Source organism: Bidens hawaiensis, unplaced genomic scaffold (genome assembly GCF_021521415.1).
Source record: "Bidens hawaiensis isolate Kalapana, Puna unplaced genomic scaffold, B.hawaiensis_p1.1 tig00014139_1, whole genome shotgun sequence".
Lineage (NCBI taxonomy): Eukaryota > Viridiplantae > Streptophyta > Magnoliopsida > Asterales > Asteraceae > Bidens > Bidens hawaiensis.
In genome coordinates this window covers 132,706-154,378 of record NW_027492216.1, presented here as the reverse complement: position 1 = coordinate 154,378, position 21,673 = coordinate 132,706, and positions in this window count along the sequence as shown.

Sequence of the window (21,673 nt, the reverse complement as noted above, 5' to 3'; positions counted from 1 at the left end):
GAGAAGATTATCAAGGGTTATTTTCTGGGTTACAGCGTACCTCTCAAAAGGGTCTTCAACAGAACAACAAAATTAGTTGAAGAATGGTACCATGTCGATGTTCAACGCTACACAGAACCAGCCAAGGGGACAGGAGAAGACTGGTTGTTTGATTATGACAAATTGTTCAAGTCTTTCAATCTGTATGAGATTGCTATTCAAATGATGTATGAGGCGCAAAATGCACCTCCTGATGAATCTTTGCAATCTTCAACTCATCCTGGTCCGTCATCATCTTCCTCCACAGAGTCTAGCGATCAAGTTCAAGAATCTTCCGAATCTGAATCTGAAGATGAATCTCCAGCAGATGATGTACAATCGGCACCAACTCAGGTTACTTCACAACCTTCATCGTCAAATCAAGAAGTGCCGAATGCAGATCAGCCTCTAACGTCTACTTCAGAGGCACCACAATCCGCTCCAGTTCCTGAGCCGAACTTAACTAACTTGGAACAAAATGTTGTCGTTCCTGACAATCCGGTTGTTAGGACTGAACGTGATCATCCACAAGACAACATTATAGGGGACATTCAACAGGGTGTCAAAACTCGTCGACAGCTGAATTTTGGTCTCTACACAGAAATGATGGAGTCAGGATCAGTTGCTCTTAATGCCCATGAATGCTTCTTAGCACAAGAAGAACCACACAGCACCACCGATGCGCTGAAAGATCCCAACTGGGTCTCAGCCATGCAAGAGGAATTATTGCAGTTTAAAAGACTTGGTGTGTGGAAGCTGGTGGATCTCCCCAAAGGACAGAAGAAAATTGGCACTAAGTGGGTACTAAAATGTAAACGTGACGATCGTGGAGTGATTGTTCGCAACAAAGCCCGCCTGGTGGTCCAAGGGTTTAGGCAAATCGAAGGCCTAGACTACAATGAGGTATATGCTCCGGTTGCTCGTTTGGAGGCAATCCGGATGTTCTTGGGGTATGCATCTTTCAAGAAATTCAAAGTATATCAAATGGACGTCAAGAGTGCCTTTTTGTACGGTCACATCGAAGAGACCGTATATGTGGCACAACCTCCAGGTTTTGAAGACCCATATCACAAGGACAAAGCCTATCTGCTCAACAAGGCTTTGTACGGTCTTCACCAAGCCCCGAGAGCTTGGTATAAAGAACTATCCAAACACCTTCTGAACAACGGGTTTAGAAGGGGAACCATTGACTGCACGCTATTCTCAAAAGAAAAAGAAGGAGATCTAATTATGGTACAAGTGTACGTGGACGACATCATCTTCGGGTCCACGAATAAAACACTTTGTAAGGAGTTCGAACAAGTGATGAAAGAAAAATTTGAAATGAGCTCCATGGGTGAGATGAAGTTCTTCTTAGGACTTCAAGTTGATCAAAAAGATTCCGGTATCTTCATTCACCAGACAAAATACGTCAATGACATCTTGAAACGGTTTGAGATGTTGAGTTCTTCTTCACAGGGAACTCCTTTAGAGGTTAATCACGGGATTAATCCTGACGAGAAGGGTGAATTGATCAATCCAACTCACTATAGAGGGATCATCGGATCTCTAATGTACCTGACTGCTTCTCGGCCAGACATAATGTTTGCTACGTGTCTCTGTGCACGTTACCAGTCAAAGCCGAAGGTCTCCCATCTGATTGCAGTCAAAAGAATTTTGCGTTATCTGAAGGGTACTCCAGATTGGGGTCTTTGGTATCCTTATGATGACAACTTCGATCTTCATGCGTATAGTGATTCGGATTATGGTGGTTGTAAACTCGATTACAAATCAACAACAGCAGGATGTCAGTTCTTTGGAAGTCGTTTAGTAACGTGGCAATGCAAAAAGCAGACGTCAGTCTCCACTTCAACAGCTGAGGCGGAATATATTGCGGCTGCCAGTTGCTGTTCTCAAGTTATTTGGATTCAGCAACAAATGCGTGACTACGGTATTGAATGTTCTACTACTCCCATATATATTGATAATTCTGCTGCAATTTCAATTACCAAAAATCCGGTCCATTTTAGCAAAACGAAGCACATCGAAATTCGATATCACTTCCTTCGTGACTGCTACGAAAAGAAGTTAATCGATGTGATAAAAATCCCCACTCAGGAACAACGCGCTGATCTCTTCACTAAAGCATTTGATAAACCACGGTTTTTATATTTACTAGAGATCAACGGCGTTAAACGTATATCAGAAGATGTTCCTGAAGATATCATTTAAATTGTTTTCATTTTTTCTTTTCTTAAAAATTTAAAAAAAAAAAATCCAAAAAGATTTTGTTTTTTTTTTTTATAAATTCTAGGGGGAGAAAGGTTTCAAGAAAAACCAAAAATTTTCAAAATTTTGAGAAGTTGATCTTGTTACAAGAAAGGTGATAGTACACAGACGCTATCATACTGAGACATCAAAAAGATTTGTTATTTCTGTACAGCTTATTTTCATTTTTCTTATATTAAATTTTTATACATCACTATCGCTTAAAATTATGTCGGTTACCTCAGTTTGATGGACACATTTTCGGATGTGTTTTGGTCCTTACTTCTACTAGTAGATTATGAGGATAGCCAGACTGAAAGTGATCGGGGCGGGTTTTGATGGGTTTTTTATTCTTTCGCTGAAAAATAGTCGGTTATACTTAGTTAGAAGGACACATACTTGTATGTGGTCGGTCCAGTTGATCCATTGGATCTTCAGGATAGCCGTTTACCTGAAGACTTTGACTTGATCGGGGCGAAATAATTTAAACGTTATTTTTTTTAAAAAAAGGACATTCATATATATTCAGAAAATGAGAAATTGATCCAACCTTGGAAAATGATAGATACACTGATTCTGTGAGCTTAACTAGTGAAGTTATTAGGCTTAAAAGGCTTTAGAACGGTCATTGTGTGTCATGGTAGCTTTTTATGGTGCGTAAAAGTAGATGTGATACAAACTAAATCTACTCGATTTTACGTGGAAACTCCTTAAGAGTTTTGTATGTCTTCATATATATCTTTCCGAATGATAGGCAGAAAAGCGATTACCCAGTCATACACGAGCCCATAAGTGTTCTGATTCCTGTAAAGATAGTGTGTGAAGAAACTGCAGTGATCCAGATTCGGGACTTGCAATTGTTTACTACTCTGAAGTCTATGTAACATTCAAAAAAAAAAAAAAACAAAAAAAAAAAAAAAAAATTTTACCTTATGAGTGATTGAAACATTCTAGAGTTAACAATGTCAAGACTTCTCAATCATGGAGTAAGAAAGAAAACGGGAAGCAGATGAAGACACTTACAACCTTAATCAGACACTATGGGTCAAGGTCAATTCGGGGTGACTTGGGGAAAGCCAAATACGCTTTGAGAATAGATAGGAGGCATCATAATCTCTGAGTTGTTACCCACTTAAATTTTGAGACATAATTGAACCTAACTCGTATCACAGAAACGATGAAAACCATTTTAAGTTATTTACATGCTCACAACCTGTTTCTTTATGTCATAATACAGCTAAACACGGATCTGTGTGACAGTCACGTAATTAGTATGATTCCTGTTCGGATCTTTCTCACAAAAAGAATATTCATTATGTCTTGTTTAACTTCGTATATTCTGTTAAAAAAAAAAAAAAAAAAAAAAAAAAAAAAAAAATTCCCGAAAAGTCTCAGTAGATAGTCATATACGTCTGTATGATTTCTTATTATAGATCCTTCTCAACCAAAAATAATGTGTTTTAAATTTTTGTACAGTTGTTTATTTCAGTTTGAATATTATAAAAAAAAAAAAAAAAACATACAAAAAGATTTTTATTCTGAATTAATTTTTTTTTAATTTTATTCTGTTTTTTTTTAATGAGAAATCATCGTGACAGGTAGTCTGATCCCTGTCTGTTCCTACTAAATGTTTATCCAGTGTGTAGGAATGAAAGAAAACTTCATGCAGGTTGCTAAATGTTCATCTGTGCAACAGGCTGTGCATGAAAGAAAGAATGAAGTGACAAGAAAACCCAAAGATGTTTGAGCCTGATATTTTTCCATTTGTTACTAATGTATTATGATCTATATGTTCTGTAGGAACGAAGCTCTCAGGATTGGAAAATGTCTAAGAAAACTAACCAAGTGTCAAAAGTTTATGTTTTCGTGCAGGTTCAAAGGCATCACGATCGATGGACGGGAAATAAGAAATTTAAAAAATTTATTTTTCAAATGTTTTCCCTCATTCGATCGAATAGGTTGCTATTCGAATGAATAACTCGATCGAATGGACAGTTTCGATCGAATCAGTGTGTGAGAGAATGCGAACAGTTGTGAAGAGACTCATTCGATCGAATAGAATCTCATTCGATCGAATGATCCAAACGAACAAGTCCATTCGATCGAATAAGTCCAAAAACAGTATAAATATTCAAACTTATTCGATCGGACAGAATTATTCGAAAAATATTACGGATTTTCTCTCTCAAATTTGTTTTTCTCAAACCCTCTTTTTGATCCGATCACTTTATTCAGTTTTTCACGTAGATTACAAAAATGTAAGTTTTACTTGTTTTTAACCGTGTTTTGATCGGGTTTTTGGTCGTTTTGGTTTTCCGGGTTCGGGTGTTCTTCATTTCTGGGCTTCTGCTTGAATGAGTCGAATCAGTCTATTCGATCGAACGAGTTCCTTATTCGATCGAATGTGACTTATTCGATTAGTAGTTCGATCGAATCAGAAGTAAATGATAAGATCTATCTCATTCGATTGTCTGTTATCGAACCAGATCTCATTCGATCGAATGAATAGCTCACCCGATCGAATGTGTTGCTCGTTCGATCGAACTAGTCCAGAAAATTTGAAAATTTTAAACGCATTCAGTCGTTTCGATATCTGTTCGTTCTAACACGTTTAAGTTTACAGATTCAATGGCTGAAGTTGCAGAAGTGGTTGCTCCATTCAAAACGTCTATCAAGCACAATATCGTGGCTTTCCTGGACGAAAAGTCTAGCCACGGGAAGGATTTTGCAACAGTTATCAAATTTCTGAAGAGGTCAAGGATTTCTGGACCTATCTCGAGGATCGTTGAGCCTATAATGTCAATTCAACAAGAGTTCTGGAGGAATGCCACGCACGACAAAACAGTCGTGCCGTCGGTTATTCGCTCCACGGTCAGAGGGCATGCCATCGTAATATCTGCCCAGGTAATCCGAGAAGTCTGCGGCTTTGTAGACTTAGAATCAGACCCTACATCATTACATCCTGCGGCAACTAGAGGATGTTTCGCAAGAATGAAGTATGACGGCGATCTCAATGCCGGTCTGCTTCACAAAGCCAACCTGTGCCCCGAATTCAAGTATCTGGCACACGTGGTGATGCATTGCTTGGGGCCTCAACGAACTAGCTTTGACAAGCTGAGGGAAAGCATGCAGTTCACCGTAGCTGCTCTGGTGATGAACCGCCCCTACAACTTCTCTCAAATGACGTTTGGTCATATGGTGGAAAACATCACGTTGAAACAAGGGAAGAGCGAGAAGTTTCTTCAGTACCCGAGGTTCGTTCAGATGATAGTTGATACTCAAGCACCGGGTCTACTGAAAGAAAATGAAGGTGATGTGGTGAAACTGGACCACATGAAGAATGAGACTCTCAACCGTCTCAAATCCTACAAAGAACGTCCCACCAGGCCACCACTCAAACGATGCTTCGGGCATATAGTCAATCCGTCCTACAGGGCCCCTCCGAAGAGGAAGTGGAGAAATGCTGCCAGTGATTCAGACGTCGAGAATTTACCGTATCAGGAATCCAGCGACGATTCTGACACTGAGGAGGTGGCGGTCCCGGAAGACACAAGGACAGAAGCTGAAAAACAGGCTGATTGGTATTTAAATGTTGAGGATCTGGAGGCTGGTGAAGAAGTTAGAGCCGAGAAACAACCGGCTGAGATAGATGCGACTGAAGAAAGGCCTGCAAAGAGGCAGAAGAAGAGTCCCTAGGTGTCAAACCGTCTTAGGAATCGTAACCGTGCGTTGTTGATCACCACCGAATCGCCGTGTTAGAGGATTCCGCACTCTAACACGTTGCCCCGTGAATCGTTGGGAAACCGTGTCCCGCACTGGTCCGACACTTGCAACAGCAGCCATATCTGCAAAACAAACGGTCTAAGTTAGAACATCGACAAAGCAGATCATAACTTCGCTTGGGACCATAAGCGAAGTTATGATAACATCTTATGTGCAGGCGAAGTAAACCATATGGCGAAGTTGAGTACAATTTCGCCTTAAACATAAGTTCGCCTGATAACAAACTAGAACTTTTAAATTAGATAAGATTAGCAGCAGGCGAAGTTATGCGTAAGGCGAAGTTGAGTATAACTTCGCCTAACCCTAACTTCGCCTGAGAACAACCAGACTAATTAATTAATTAATTAATTATGAGCAGGCGAAGTTATGCCTAGGGCGAAGTTGAGAGCAACTTCGCCTAAAGCTAACTTCGCCTGAATCTGAAACGGCGTAAAACAGAGGTCCGATCATGGTTTGTTTGGTGTTTTTGTGATTGAAAACATGAAAAGATGTTACTATGGAGATCTAGATGATCAAATGAGTTACGAACACTTAGAAACAGATTGATTATCGGGTGTTTAAAGGGTTGCATGACCGAAGTCACGAATCGGACCAAAAAGACTTCTGATTAACACCATTGACAAGAATTACATGTCATACTGAGCCTACACACCTTTAACACGGATTGAAAACAGATAATAACAAGGTTCGATTCGAGGATTAAGTTCGCCAAGGGTTAGGAGTGTATATAAGTTCGCTGAGTGTAAAGGGTTTGACCAGGTTGACCTTTATATAGGTTTGAAAATACAAGGGCGAAGTTAAGATTAACTTCGCCCCTGTGACAACTTCGCTGGTCAACAGATTATCTTTAACTTCGCTTAAGGTCAACCATGGTCAACTTCGCCTCTTTACAAGTTCGCCTATTTTTAATTACTAACAAACCTTATAAATTTGATCAAATTTCAACGGTCTTTTAAAATCCTCCGTTAAAGATTTAAACCTTATAATCAAAGAACCAAGTAACCAAGTTTTAAACCATAAAACAAAATTTGCAATGAAAGTTTTAGAAATTAAATAAAACGGGATCAAATTTCAGTCTTGACGTGAGCCTGCATGTTTTAGAAAAGATCCGAACAGGAATCATACTAATTTAGTGGCTGTCACATAGATCCATGTTCAGCGGTATTATGACATAAAGAAACCGGTTGTAAGCAGGTATAAAACTTAGTATAGTTTTCATCGCTTCTGTGATACGGATTAGGTTCAATTAAGCTCAAAGTTTAGATGGACATCACATTAGAGATTGTGATGCCTCCTATCTATTCTCAAAGCGTATTTGGCTTTCCCCAAGTCACCCCGAATTGACCTCAACCCGTAGTGTCAGATTAAACAGTAAATACATATCGATCTTTAGAGTCTTCTTCCCATTCTCTTTCTTGCCTCTTGACTGATATTTGTAACAACATAAGCTTCAGAGGGCTTAACAACATTTTTTTATTTTTTATTTTTTTAATAGAGATATTAATACAGCTTCAAATAGTAGACGACTGCAAGTCCCGAATCTGGATCACTGCAGGTACTTGACACATCATCTTCTCGGGAATCAGAACACTCACGGGCTCGTTTATGACTGGGTAATCACTTTTCTGCCTATCATTCAGAAAGATGTATATGGAGACATGCACAACTCAGAATGATTCTCCACATTAAATCGAGGAGATTTAGTTTGTATCACTTCTACTTTTACGCACCATATAAAGCTACCATAACTTACAATGGCTGTTCTAGAGTCTTTTAGGCCTAATAACTTCACCAGTTAAGCACGCAGAAATAGTTTTTCTATCACTTTCCAAGGTTGGATCAATTTTTTTTTAAACATTGTATAGAAACTTCTTACGAAGTTATAGACTTGAAAAATTATATCATCTCCCCTTTAAAAATTTTAAATTCTATCGCTCCGATCAAGTCAAAGTCTTCAGGTAAACGGCTATCCTGAAGATCCAATAGATCAGCTGGACCGACCACATACGAGAATGTGTTCTTCTAACTAAGTATGAACGACTATTTTTCAGCGAAAGAATAAAAACCCATCATAAACCGCCCCGGTCACTTTCAGTCATCTGGTTAATGGCTATCCTCATAATCTACTAGTAGAAGTAAAGACCAAACATATCCGAGGATGTGTCCTTCAAACTGAAGCAACCGACTTAATTCTAAGCGGTAGTGATTTTTTTTTTAATAAAAACGAAAAACAAGGTTACTCTGGATTGATCATCCCATTTAGCTCAACCAGATTTTGCAAACGGGATCGGTCAAACGCTTTAGTAAAAAGGTCGGCGAAATTATCCAACGAATCAACCTTTTCTATCACAATTAATTTCTTCTCAGCACAATCCCGTATAAAATGATGACGAATGTCAATATGTTTAGTTTTGCTGTGTTTGACGGGATTGTTAGTTACTGAGATTGCAGCAGTGTTATCAATGCAAATAGGAGTTTGAGTGAAATTCAGACCGTAATCGCGCAATTGCTGTTGTATCCAAAGAACCTGGGAGCAGCAGTTTGATGCTGCCATGTACTCTACCTCACAGGTGGAAATGGCTATTGAGGTCTGCTTCTTGCACTGCCACGACACCAATCTTCCTCCCAGAAACTGACATCCACCGGTTGTTGACTTCCTGTTCTGATTGCAACCTCCATAGTCAGAATCTGTGTAAGCTACCAAATCCAGTTCTCCCCCTTTCTGTACCACAATCCCAACTTAGGCTTGCCTTTGAGATACCGCAATATTCTCTTCACTCCCTTCATGTGAGATTCCTTCGGGCTTGCCTGAAAGCGAGCACAAAGACAAACTGCAAACATAATATCAGGTCTAGATGCAGTTAAATACATTAAGGAACCTATGATTGCCCGATATTGGGTGGGATCCACGTCTTCATCACTGTCAGAATCAGCACCCAGTTTGTGGTTGATTCAAACTGGAGTATCAAATGGAGTGCTATTGTCCATCTTGAAGCGTTTGAGCACATCATGGACATATTTTGTTTGATGAATAAACATCCCATCTTTCTTCTGATCTACCTGCAATCCCAAAAAGAAAGTTAATTCGCCCATGGCGCTCATTTCAAACCTCTTTTTCATGACTGCTTCAAATTCCTGAAACATGGCGACTCTTGATGCAGCAAAAATGATGTCGTCCACATTGACTTGAACGAGTAGAAGATCACCCCCTTTTCTCTTGACAAACAGCGTGTAATCGATCTTTCCTCTTTCGAACCCATTCTCAAGCAAGTAATCAGACAGAGTTGCGTACCAGGCGCGAGGAGCCTGATGTAGCCCATATAGAGCTTTACTCAGTTTGTACACATTATCAGGAAAATCTGGGTCAGGGAAACCCTGAGGCTGTTCAACGTACACCACCTCATCGAATTTACCATTAAGAAAGGCACTTTTCACATCTAACTGAAACACCTTCATCTCTTTGTGTGAAGCATATGCCAGGAATAGTCGAATTGCCTCCAATCTTGCCACTGGTGAAAACACTTCGTTGTAGTCGATTCCTTCTTGCTGATTAAACCCTTTTACTATCAGCCTTGCCTTGTTCCTTATGATTATCCCTTTCTCATCTCTCTTACATTTAAAAACCCACTTTGTACCAATAGCATTTACATTCTTTGGTTTTTCAACTAATTTCCATACTTCCATCTTTTCGAACTGTGCTAACTCTTATTGCATGGCTTCGACCCACGAACTATCCTTTAGAGCCATTTGATAATTCTTCGGTTCAACCTGGCTGATGAAGCAGGTGTACAAGCATTCATTTATAATACCTGTGTCTTTAATGCTTGCGTTAACACATGTGTGTTCATCCAAGCTTCTTCTTGTTTGAACGCTGTCAGACAGATTACCTATCACATTCCCCAAAGGGTGATTTTTGTGAATTGCAGTAGTCTGAATCAGACCGACTTCTAGATTGTTTTCTAAATTCGAAGAGAGTTCATCAATGGGTGATTGATGTTGAGATTGAAGAATTCTTCTTCAGTAGAGGCAGTAGGAGTATCAACGGCACTTGACGAGGAAGGTTGACTTTCATCGTATTGCGGACGTTGCACAATATTTTCATCCTCGTCATACAGAATCTGTGAAGTAATTTTCTCATCAATTTCTGCAAAATCCAAGTAAGGCATATTAAAAGATTTGAACAGTTTATCATAGCCGAAAGCTTCAGCGGGTCCCATTCCAGGCTTTGGTGATTTGTAACTCGTAATATCAGTGTTACATACCACCTCAACCTTGTTGTTCGATAAATTAAAGACTCTTCTATTGGGTGTCCCAACAACATATCCGACTAAAATACCTTCGTCGGCTTTCTCACCAAATTTTGAGTTTGTCTTTAATATCGTACATGGGGACCTGAAAGGTTCAAGACCATTCAAGTTTGGCTTTCTACCATGCATGAGTTCATAACAAGTTTTATTTAATCTTTTAACAGTTGAAACACGATTAAGGATATAACAGGTTGTGGCAACAGCTTCAGCCCAGAACACCACGGGAAGTTTAGAATCAGCCAGCATGGTTCTGGCTCCTTCAATTAGCGTTCTATTCTTCCTCTCAGCCACCCCATTTTGTTGCGGAGTATACGGGGCGCTGTACTGAGGTTCTATCCCTTTCTGTAAGTAGAACATCTCCATCTGGTAGTTCTTGAATTCTGTACCATTATCACTCCTGATGTACTTAACTTTTCTCCCAACAATATTTTCAACCTTGGTAATCAAGTTAATTACCAACTGAACTGTCTCATCTTTTGCCTTCAGAAAGTATACCCAAGAGTATCGAGAGTAATCATCAGTTACAACCAAACAATATGACGTTCCACCTAGACTCTTTACATTCACGGGACCAAAGAGATCCATGTGAAGTAGGTCTAGGGTATTGACAATTGAGTTAACCTTCTTGGAGTGATGAGGTTTTTTGTGTTGCTTTCCCTTCTTGCATGACAAGCATTGATCTTCAAAGTTGAAATTCTTTAAGGGAACCCCAAGCACCAGCCCATTCTTGACAATGTAATTCATTTTACGAAGATGTATATGTCCCATTCTTCGATGCCATAACTCTGACTCAGACTCAGTTGCCTTTGACAGAAGACATGATTCTTCTGTTATCATCTCAGTTGACCTCATATCCATTACATACGTGTTCTTTTCTCTTGGAGCTCTAATCACCACCCATGCCTCTGGTATCTTGAAACCAGGATAAAGGACGATTGCCTCGTTTTTAGTAAAATGCACCGTGTATTCTTTGTCACAAATCTGTGACACACTCAACAAATTATGCTTCAACTCTTCCACAAAATTCACCTTTTCTAACTTCATTCTTCCATTAGTCACCGTTCCTATACCACTGATTCTACCTCCACTCTCTCCAGCGAAACTAACCCTTCCTCCTTGAACAGGTTTCCAGTCACATAACAAATTCTTGTTACCATTCATGTGCCGGGAACATCCACTGTCCACAACCCACAGATTGTTTACAGCCCTGTTCGACTGTTCCTGCACAATTAAAGAAAAAGATTAAAATGTCGGTTAAATATGTTGACCGGCATCCTGTACTTTGGTTGCCCAAAGTCAGTTTGAGGATGATTTATGTAAGTCCTGAAAGAGAACCTTTTCGAGGATTGACTATGAGGCCATCCAAACCTTAGTGAATTAACTGAATTATAATTGTTGGTTTGGTAGTTAACTGGGGAAAAATGAGACCGATTTCTTTGAAATCTTGGATTAGTCCAATATCTGAAATTTGATGAGTTCGCAATCTTACCCGTATGATAATTAAAATTCCTTTTATTCTCAGTTTTTGAAGGCCTCGTACCTCTAAATATTCTATGGTTTAGAGGACAATCAGCAATAAGGTGTCCTATTTGATTGCATCTGAAACAACTTCTGTGTTCAACTATCGTCTCAACAGTTGTTGCAGATGTCGAGGTTGCATTACTACCCGTTTGTATTACATATGGTGGGACGAACGGGTTTAGGGAAGAATTCTTTTCATCAGGCTTATATTCCTCCTCACGTTTTAGTAACACTACCTCTTCTTTTATCTCACCCGATTCGGATGACTTGTCCGAATTTGGTGAGACAGAGCTAGGAACATAAATCTTAACATTAGAAATTGGCTTACTCGTTCCGCTCTTATTAACTTCAGGTTCTTTAGTCAAAATTTTGACTGGAACTGTCTGACTAATCTCGACATCAGCAGATTTCTGATTACTAGGATTATAGGTATAGTTAATGTTATACGGTGGTGGAACTTCAGAAAATCCAATTCCCCCTTTGTTAACCGGGGAACGTTGAACACTTATGATGTGATCTAGCATAGCTGATGAATTTCTAAATTGTTCAAATTTTCTGTTTAGTTCCACCACTTTTACCTGGTAATCAGCTATCTGTTTATCTCTTTCAGCAATTAGTTTGGTTTTTTCTTCTAGCACTTCATAACTAAGATCAATTACTTGTATTTTATCAGCTAGACTGGCTTTAAGACTTCTGATATCCTTTTCACTAGCTTTTATTTTTACCGAGTAACTGTTTTCTCTAGTTTTAGTGTAGTGATGATCTTCTTTTAACTTTTTAAATTGTGCATCCAAACTAATAAACTGATCAGTTACTGTTTTCAATTGTTCAGACAGATTTTCACATTGTATACAATGAAGTTCAGAACTTACCTCAGAGAGCTGATCGTTCACTTCTGCCATATATGCTTGATTTTCTCCCGTCTCCCTCTCACTTCCTCCAGTTTCGATGTTTACCAAATTTGCCTGTACGAACACTTCCTCAACCTGTATATTCCAGCTGTGTCCACCATTCTGTCTAGATACCATAGCCCTATTCTCACTACCACCCCCATTCTGTTGTGCAGGCCTGTTCTGACTTCGTTCTACTCTCTCATTTGTACATTCCTTAGCAAAATGACCATTTTGTTGACAGTTGTAACATCGTACCTTTGATTTATCAAACCCTGGTCTTTCCCCAATGAACTTTCTGCCCGTTTTCTTCACGAATCTCTTTACCCTTCTTACTATCATAGCCATCTGCCACTGTAGGTCCATCTCTTCCAAATCATCAGCATCGATCTGATCATAGTCTTCATCCAACGTTGCAGGGTCGACTATTTTACCTTTGATGTAGTTCTCATAAGATGCAATGAACGATGCATAGAGAACAAACTGTTGTTCAGCTGATTTAACACTCATGGGCATCTGAGAGTAGTTGTAGCTCGGAACATTTGACGAGAAATTACCAGTTGTGGCTTGAGGTTTTGAAGGATTACTACCTCCAGCTACGAAACATATGTCGCCATCCATATTGAGAGTCACATGACCATCTTGAGTTGAGTTTGAGTTTGATTCTCCCTTTGTGTAGTAGGCAGTGGATTCTGATTTTGAACTTGAACTTGGAGTGACTTTCGCACCATACATTCCCGGATCCTGAACCTGATCAGTTGGTGTCTCCTTCCGAACCATGTTAAGTTCAAAATTTCGTAACTTATTGACTGCTTTTTCCAAATCAATATTGGCAAAGTCTTTATCCTCTCTCATCAAAACCGTGTACATTTCCCATTTCGGTGGAAGAGCATCAAGAAGTTTCTCTACTATCTCTTCTTCTTTGTATTCAATGGAGTAGTTGCTAAGTTCGGTCATCAGGTGATAATATCTTGTGATGATATCGTCAAGTGATTCATTTTTCAAATACTTGAATACAGAGAATTGGGTTTTTAGTAGCTTTGTATTGGAAGCACGTATCCCCACATTACCTTCATATCTATTTTCTAGTGCTTCCCATAGCTCTCTAGCAGTTTTGTACTTCTTGAAGGTATGAAGAATCTCTTGTGGAAGAGCCATGGTTATTGCTGCATGAGCTTTACTCTCTGCCTCATACATTTTCTTTTCCTCCTCTTCCATCTTACTGTACTTCTTAATTTGATCACGATCTTCAAACAAGGATGTTGGTGGAATGTATTCATCTTGAATGCAAACCCACATCTTAGCGTCTTGATACTTCACATACTGTTCAAACCGATCTTTCCATGCAACGAAATCGGTACCCTTAAGCATTTTTGGAGCTTTGGTTGCTGAACCGGCTTCAACCTCCATTTTTACCAGTTCAGTAATGTTTATTGAAGTCATAGTTGAAAGAAATACGACTGAAATACAAAGAAAGTATATTTTTTTTTTATTTTGAACAGTGATCAGATGGCGAAGTTGTGCTTAACTTCGCTTGAGCTTAACTTCACTTGCTTCCTAACTTCGTTGTACTTAACTTCGCTGAACCTTAACTTCGCTGAACCTTAACTTCGTTGAACCTTAACTTCGCCTTCTCTGTAACTTCGTCTTCTTTGTAACTTCGCCTAAACCTTATAAGTTCGCTTAAACCCCACAAACGATGACGGCAACTTCGCTTGATGAACACAAGGTTTTTGCAGGTTTAATTGGACGTATTGCGAGGTATGCGAGGGCGTAATTGGTTATATTTGATGGTGGGAGATGGGTAAGACACAAAAACTAGGTATTTCAACGTAAACTCGTTCCGAGAATAGTCAAACGGAACGATCTTAACACCCGTGTGATAATCCCGAACCACACAATCACGAGCAAACGCTTTTGATACCAATTGTAGGTTCCTAGCCGGATCTTCACAGGAGTATCTCGTAACACGAGGGTGCGGAATCCCCACGTAATACGATACGAGCGTAAGATATATAATACGTTGAGACGATACACGAACACACGTTACAATACTAATAAACACGTTGTATTGCAACACTTCAACACGTGATCTCTAATCACAAACACGTTCTATGAAAACTATTTTTTCTAAACAAGCCGAAGTTAGGCATATATAGGCCTCGACAACTTCGCCTAACAGACTAGGCGAAGTTGTCTTAACTTCGCTTGTCTACAAGTTCGCTTACATTAGGCGAACTTGTGTGACACCATATCTAAAACCAAAACAAACAATCTAACACGATTACAGACACATACAAAACACTAGATACTGAACTACTGACATTATGCACCAACAATATTACAAAAGGCAAACAAAGATCATAAATAAAAAAAACAAAACAAATCCAGCTCTAACATGGTTAATAATTTGGTTTAGGCTATGAAAGAATATAAAATTAATTTGGATGTTCACTTTTAAATTTTTTGAGAGCATAACTGACCAACTAAATACACATAATATTACTTAATGTAAATGAGCTAAAACAGTGACAGAACTAAAACATTTTAACTAGAGGGTCACAAATTGTTCTTTTTTGCATCCACATGCATGTAAATATCAAGGCCATATGATTAAGTTATACTTCTTTACTTTCTCTCTTTTATTAGATAAATAATCATTAATCGGCTTACGCCAAAATAGGATAAAAAATAAATTAATTTTTCAAAAAAGTTTAATATTTCTAGCTCTTTATATATATTGATTTCACATGTATGTTTAAAATATAGGATAGACTAGGTATTGCTTAAGATTTTTATTACAAATATATTCTTCTAGAGAAATATTTTAAAAGAAGTAATATGTTTTGTTCATTAGAAAATAGAGTAAGTCATATAAATTTATAACCTGTAAAGTTAGTAGACTGATATAAAGTTAATGTAACACCCCGGCTAAAGCGGAATACGCCCGAGTGTGACGTACAAATTGCTCAAAATACATGTGACACTATTAAGTGACAATATTATCATTAATTAATATAAACATCAAGTACACAAGTTTGTAACAAGAAATACAAGGGAATTACAAGAACAATTAACATCTTCTCCATTTATTAATATAACCTAAGTTCTAGTGTCATCTTCACGGCAACATACCTCTACATAAGGTACCTGTAGCATATATATAAAATAAAGGTCAACTATATGAATAGTTGGTGAGCTTCCACAGTTTGATATAAGTACAGAAAAATCATACAATTCCATGAACAAGTGTAAAATGAACAAGTAAGGTCCTTTCCGGTTGGGATTGTGCACCAACGTACTCAGATAAGCGCAAGTAATGTCTTTTCCAATTGGTAACAACCAATGTACTCGGATCAGGGGTCCATATTCCACTCATAACATCGAAGTCCTGAGTGCATAGGGGGGCGTATGATCATACTTATTGAGGAAACCATGAGCAAGTAATCTTTGAGCAAGTAAGCAAATACACACACAAGTCCATGTAACGAATTGTAGTTTGTAAATCCTACTCTTCTAATAAAAGAAAATAACTGTGACACATGTCACTTTGTGATTAAACCTCATATATATTTTCCCTCCAAAACTAAAATATTAATTGACCATAATATATGTCATAAATCAATAATTAATCACTTTCCTTTTACACCCTATTTATATTATGTTTATACATTTTATAAAAATAAATATTAACATATTATGTATCTATAATCTATCTATAATATATATAAACGAAACCATAAAAATCCTACGTGTCGCGATGCGGTCGCTCCCCATTTTTTTGAGTCACTAGATTTGCTTGATTTTTAAATGGAGGCTTCTTTTGCATTTGACCCGAATTCACGAGTATGAGTCTCATCAGACCCAGATATTTCTTAAACGGGTTATAACATCTCATAAAATTAAAAACTAATCTCACTAAATATTTGATATAAAAATCCTATAAAATAGGGATATACTAAAAATTAATATTTGATTTATTTAAAAAGAGATATATATTATTTACAATTAAAAAACCTATTTTATAGTAAAAAAATATACGGGTCTTGGGTCTCATCAAACTCATATAGCTTTTAAACCGGATTATAATATCTCATTTATTTGTGAAACAATTTATCATCAAACAATAAGTATATTATTAACTTTCATACAATAAAAATAATAATAATTCAAAAAATAAATAAATATTAGAAACAAATAATATAAAATAACCCCCATAATACGGGAGGATAAAAACTAGTAATAAATAAACGAAATTGTAATGTTGATAGAATATATATGCTACCCCCAAAATATGTAAAAGCGTTAAAAAGGGGTTGTGAGAAACTCACCTTGATGTTGAAGACAAACTTGAAATAAAAACGAAAGTACGTAAATGAAATCGAAGCAATTGAACGTCACGAACTAGAATTAAAAGCATAAAAATTAATATTAACTGACGACTTATAAAAAGTAGATATTCATACAAGCACTATAAATATTTTCTAAGCGATTCCTAGAATCCTTAGTATCCAAACAATCCCACGGATTATTAAAAGTTTGACCAAAGTTTGACTTTCCGTTGACTTTGACCATAAGGTCCAAGTTGTTGACCGTTGACTAAAAATATTGACCGTTGACCAAAATATTGACCGTTGACCCTAAATGTTGACTGACGAGTTGGTGACTTTTGACCAATCATCTAGACTTAAAATAGTCATAAGATATTCATAGTCGCAACCTAATAATCGATCATGAAATTTTCAGTTAATCATTTTTTTCATGCAACCCTATGACTAAGTCACACTTTTACCAATATAATTTCTCATAAGTAAGACTAACCACTTAGTCAAATAGTTCTAAGTTGACCCATAAAGTCAAAATTCAATTTACCACAATCAATCTATTACAAATTACAATTATTGTCACTAACCAATATGTTGATCATCCTTAACAAGTTTTCAATCATAAAAACTGATTTTTCCAACCAATCAGAACTTGTGATTAAATTACCAAATAATTCACATATATTCTTTCAAGTATTGTGTATAACATATAATTTTCTTATAATTTTACAATTCACAAAAATATACAAAATATTCACACTCTACAACAACCTAATTTCAGTTTCTATTTTAACACAGCTGTACACAAATATTTGCCAAAAATTCTATATTTTTGTCCAATTGATGCAAGATCAATTGGATTAGATTCCTACTTCAATTTATAACATTCTAGAAGTGTAATAACACCCATATCTGTTTTCAATCTCAAGTTATACAATTTACAATACAACTCAGAAAATTTCTCTTTCAATCAAGATTGCAACCCGATTTTGTAAATTAATAAAAAATAGTCAAACAAAGTCCAAAAATTATGATTCTTGACTTTTTGAAAACTAGATTCAGAGTACTTAATCATAGTATCACAAATCAATCAGAAACACCAACTTATAATCAAGTTATATAATCAACAATCTAAAACACAGAATTTGTCAACAGGAGGATTCAAACGAAAAGTCACAAAAATCATGATTCTTATCTCCTTATGATCTTTAATCATCAAGGAATCATTTTCTATAAACAAATCTCATGTATTTCACTATTTTACTGATTTATAAAATAATATTTATGTACAAAAGGGGTTCATATTTTCTTTTATGACAAGACACACAATTTCTTTTAAAACCATCAACATGATCATCTTTTTATTTCTTATGATTACATGTGTTTGGATACTCAATCCCACAATCCCAAATCAAAGAAACATAAACAAAATATATATTAACCATGCTTACTTACTTGCTTGATAAATGTTATATCACTATTTGTTCCGAGAATCGAGAGTGTTTTAGAAAAATAAAATGTATGTGTGTGTGATGTGATATGGATGGCCAAAAGGAAGAAAAAGAAAAGTTATAACCTTAATTTTTATTTACTCATCATTAACACAATCATTAAGACATAATTAATTTTATTAAACTTTAGGTTATGTCAGTTTTTATTACATGTGACATGTTACATTCTATTATAAACATTTTCTAGTAACCATATGTTGTGTACTAGTCTTTTTGTTACTTGTCATGTAATATATCATAGGTTATGTTATTTTAGTTATTCACTTCTCCTACAACATATAAGTATACAACAACTAATTATGTAGCATGTAACACAATTTCACCCACCACATATAATACATGTAACATATCATGTGTGACAAATTTATTATAACCTATCATATATTAAACGTGTGTGACAAGTTTATTATTCTAGTTATCAATAACTAGTTTACTCTCACTTAGATCACTAACGACACCACTGACTCAATGAATGCAAATGAATGCATACATGACACTATATGCATGGGAGTTCATTAACTTAGTTAACAGAACTAACTGGGTTTACTGACACAGTCAACAGGATTTAACTGAAAATGTCGGGTATCACATCGGGATTAGAAATGTTGAATGTATATTTTATTATGAAGTTGGATATTATAATATGTTTTTATACATATATTTATAAATAAAAACCGAAAGTTTAAAATGGGTCGGATTTTCGGGTTTGAAACAAATGTTACACTTATAGACTGATATAGAAAATAAAATAATTAGATAGAATTTGAAGAAAAAAAGACATTATTCATATTAAATCATATAGTAATAAATAAACTAGAAGTAAATTTAAACCTTTAGCAATATAAACAAACTAAAAATAAATTTACACCTTCAAAAAAGGTGTGTGCAAAAAGTGACTATTAACAAGTTGTGTAGAGACCAAAAAGTTTCAACTAATAACACAATATTGATTTTCTTTTCAAACAACTATCTTTTTCTTCATTTCATTGTCTCTCTACAACTCACCTCATCAAACTTCTAACATTGTAAAAAAAAAACGTTTTAAAATATATAAAAATTTAAGGCCCTTAAAAATTACGTGCCTCAGCCGGTTATCTGGCTCGCTCTACCCTATAACCGGCTCTGTTTATGGGTTCAAGAATTTTTGAATTACACGTGTAATTTGTCTATTTCACAATTGAAGAAACCACTTAAGACACATTTAAAAAGGTATATTAAATTGTTATAGATGTTATCCAATTTATAAAATTATTAAGACATGTTGTGGAATTTGAGTGGTATAACTAATTAGCAGCTTGTGGTAGTGTTTACCAACATCAGTGATAAGATTCTATTGTAAGTTATAGAAAACTAAAAATATATAATTGAATTTTGCAAGCATGATTTAAAGAGAAAGGTATATGCTCATATACCAAATATAGTAAAAAGGTACTGAAATATATGAGAGGTAATCTTGTTTGACTAGATTGGATTGTTATGTAATATGCAAACTGACACAAGAGAGGCCATTTTGTGGTATTTATACTAACTGCACTAAATTGTGACTGAAATATAGCCAAGCACATCAAAAGCTCGTTAACTTTTTACATTTTTTATATCTTGCACATGTACTTTGGCCAAAACTGGGATAGTAAATGCACCGAGCCAGGGTGGCTCATGCTCAGTTTCTCTACAAACGAGCCAATCTGGCTTGTATACCTTAAGAAGTTGAAGTGCTGAGTTCGACCTCGTTTTGTCGAAAACCTCTAGGCAGCTCATCACTCACTGAGTCAGGTCATTTATGCTTAAAAGTTTTAAAGCATTGTCGTTTTTATATGTCTATGCGGGTATCTAGATGTAGCTAGAAAGAACTTCATATTATACCTTTTGAATGGTGTTGCAAATGTGTATAGGGGAAGTTAGTAATGTCAATTATACCCTTAGTTCTCTTTATAATTAAGCTACACAAAGGGGTACATTTGTCTTTTTGGTGCTACGCGTTGACGGGTTTAAGTTTGTGCGAGTGGCAGGGTTATGTTGTTCGTCTTTTTTTTATCACATGTTTACGCTTACACGTTCTGGTTAGCTAAATTTTATATGTGACAATTCAGACCATTTAGTTATGAGTGAGTTGAGTTGGTCAAATGAGTTATAATTGGTTCAAAAAGTATTTTTGATGCATAAAACTTTTTAAATTTGGCGTGTAAGTGAGTTGAAACGAGCGAAGCCCAAACTCATCTAGGCTCGAGGTCAGCTCCTTTTACTTACGAGAGCTTGAGATCGTGTTTGAATTTGGCTCATTTATTATTTTTTAATGAATTTATACAACATTTAGTCAATTATTATACATATTTATAATTATCTTTAATATATTTCTTATAGTTATATATTGGTAGTATAAACATATATAAAATATACAATATTAAAGTTATGTAAATAATATGTTAAAGTGATCAGGTTATGAGCTTGAAGATGAATTTTTTTAATACATTTTAATGATTTATGACCTCTAGATTAGTTAACGTAGGTCTAATTTGCATGATGAGTAGACTCACCACTTAGAAACCCAAAAGCCCACGTTTAGGTGGTTCGGGATGAAAGTCAAGCATATGGTCAACAAGGACCATACACTGTTGTAGTTCATCAAGAATAAAAAAACGGGCATTTGGGACAGAGCTTAGAATCATTGGTTTTAAAAAGAAACAAGCCATATGACCATGAAATCAAACTATTTGACCTTCAAGCTCAACGCCAGCCTATTAAACCCAACCCTAATAGGTGTAACTTAAAGAGGGGTCCTAACCCGTTTAGTCAACTAGGCTCTATGAGTCAGTTCAACTTCATGTAACTTATATAGGTAGGTTAGATGAAAATAGCAGCAGGATGAGTTACTTATATTTTTATTTGACCTAAAAAAGGAAACCTCTTGACCAAATAATTGTCTTGGTGATAGTGTGAGTTGCTGAAACAATGGCGTATGATCTTGCCATGAGGCTGCTAGGAAAGAGCAAAACTTTCGACAAACAATTTTATGTTGCATGATCCATGGAATAGTTACTAATTTTCATCATATTATGGTGTTTCTGATGCGT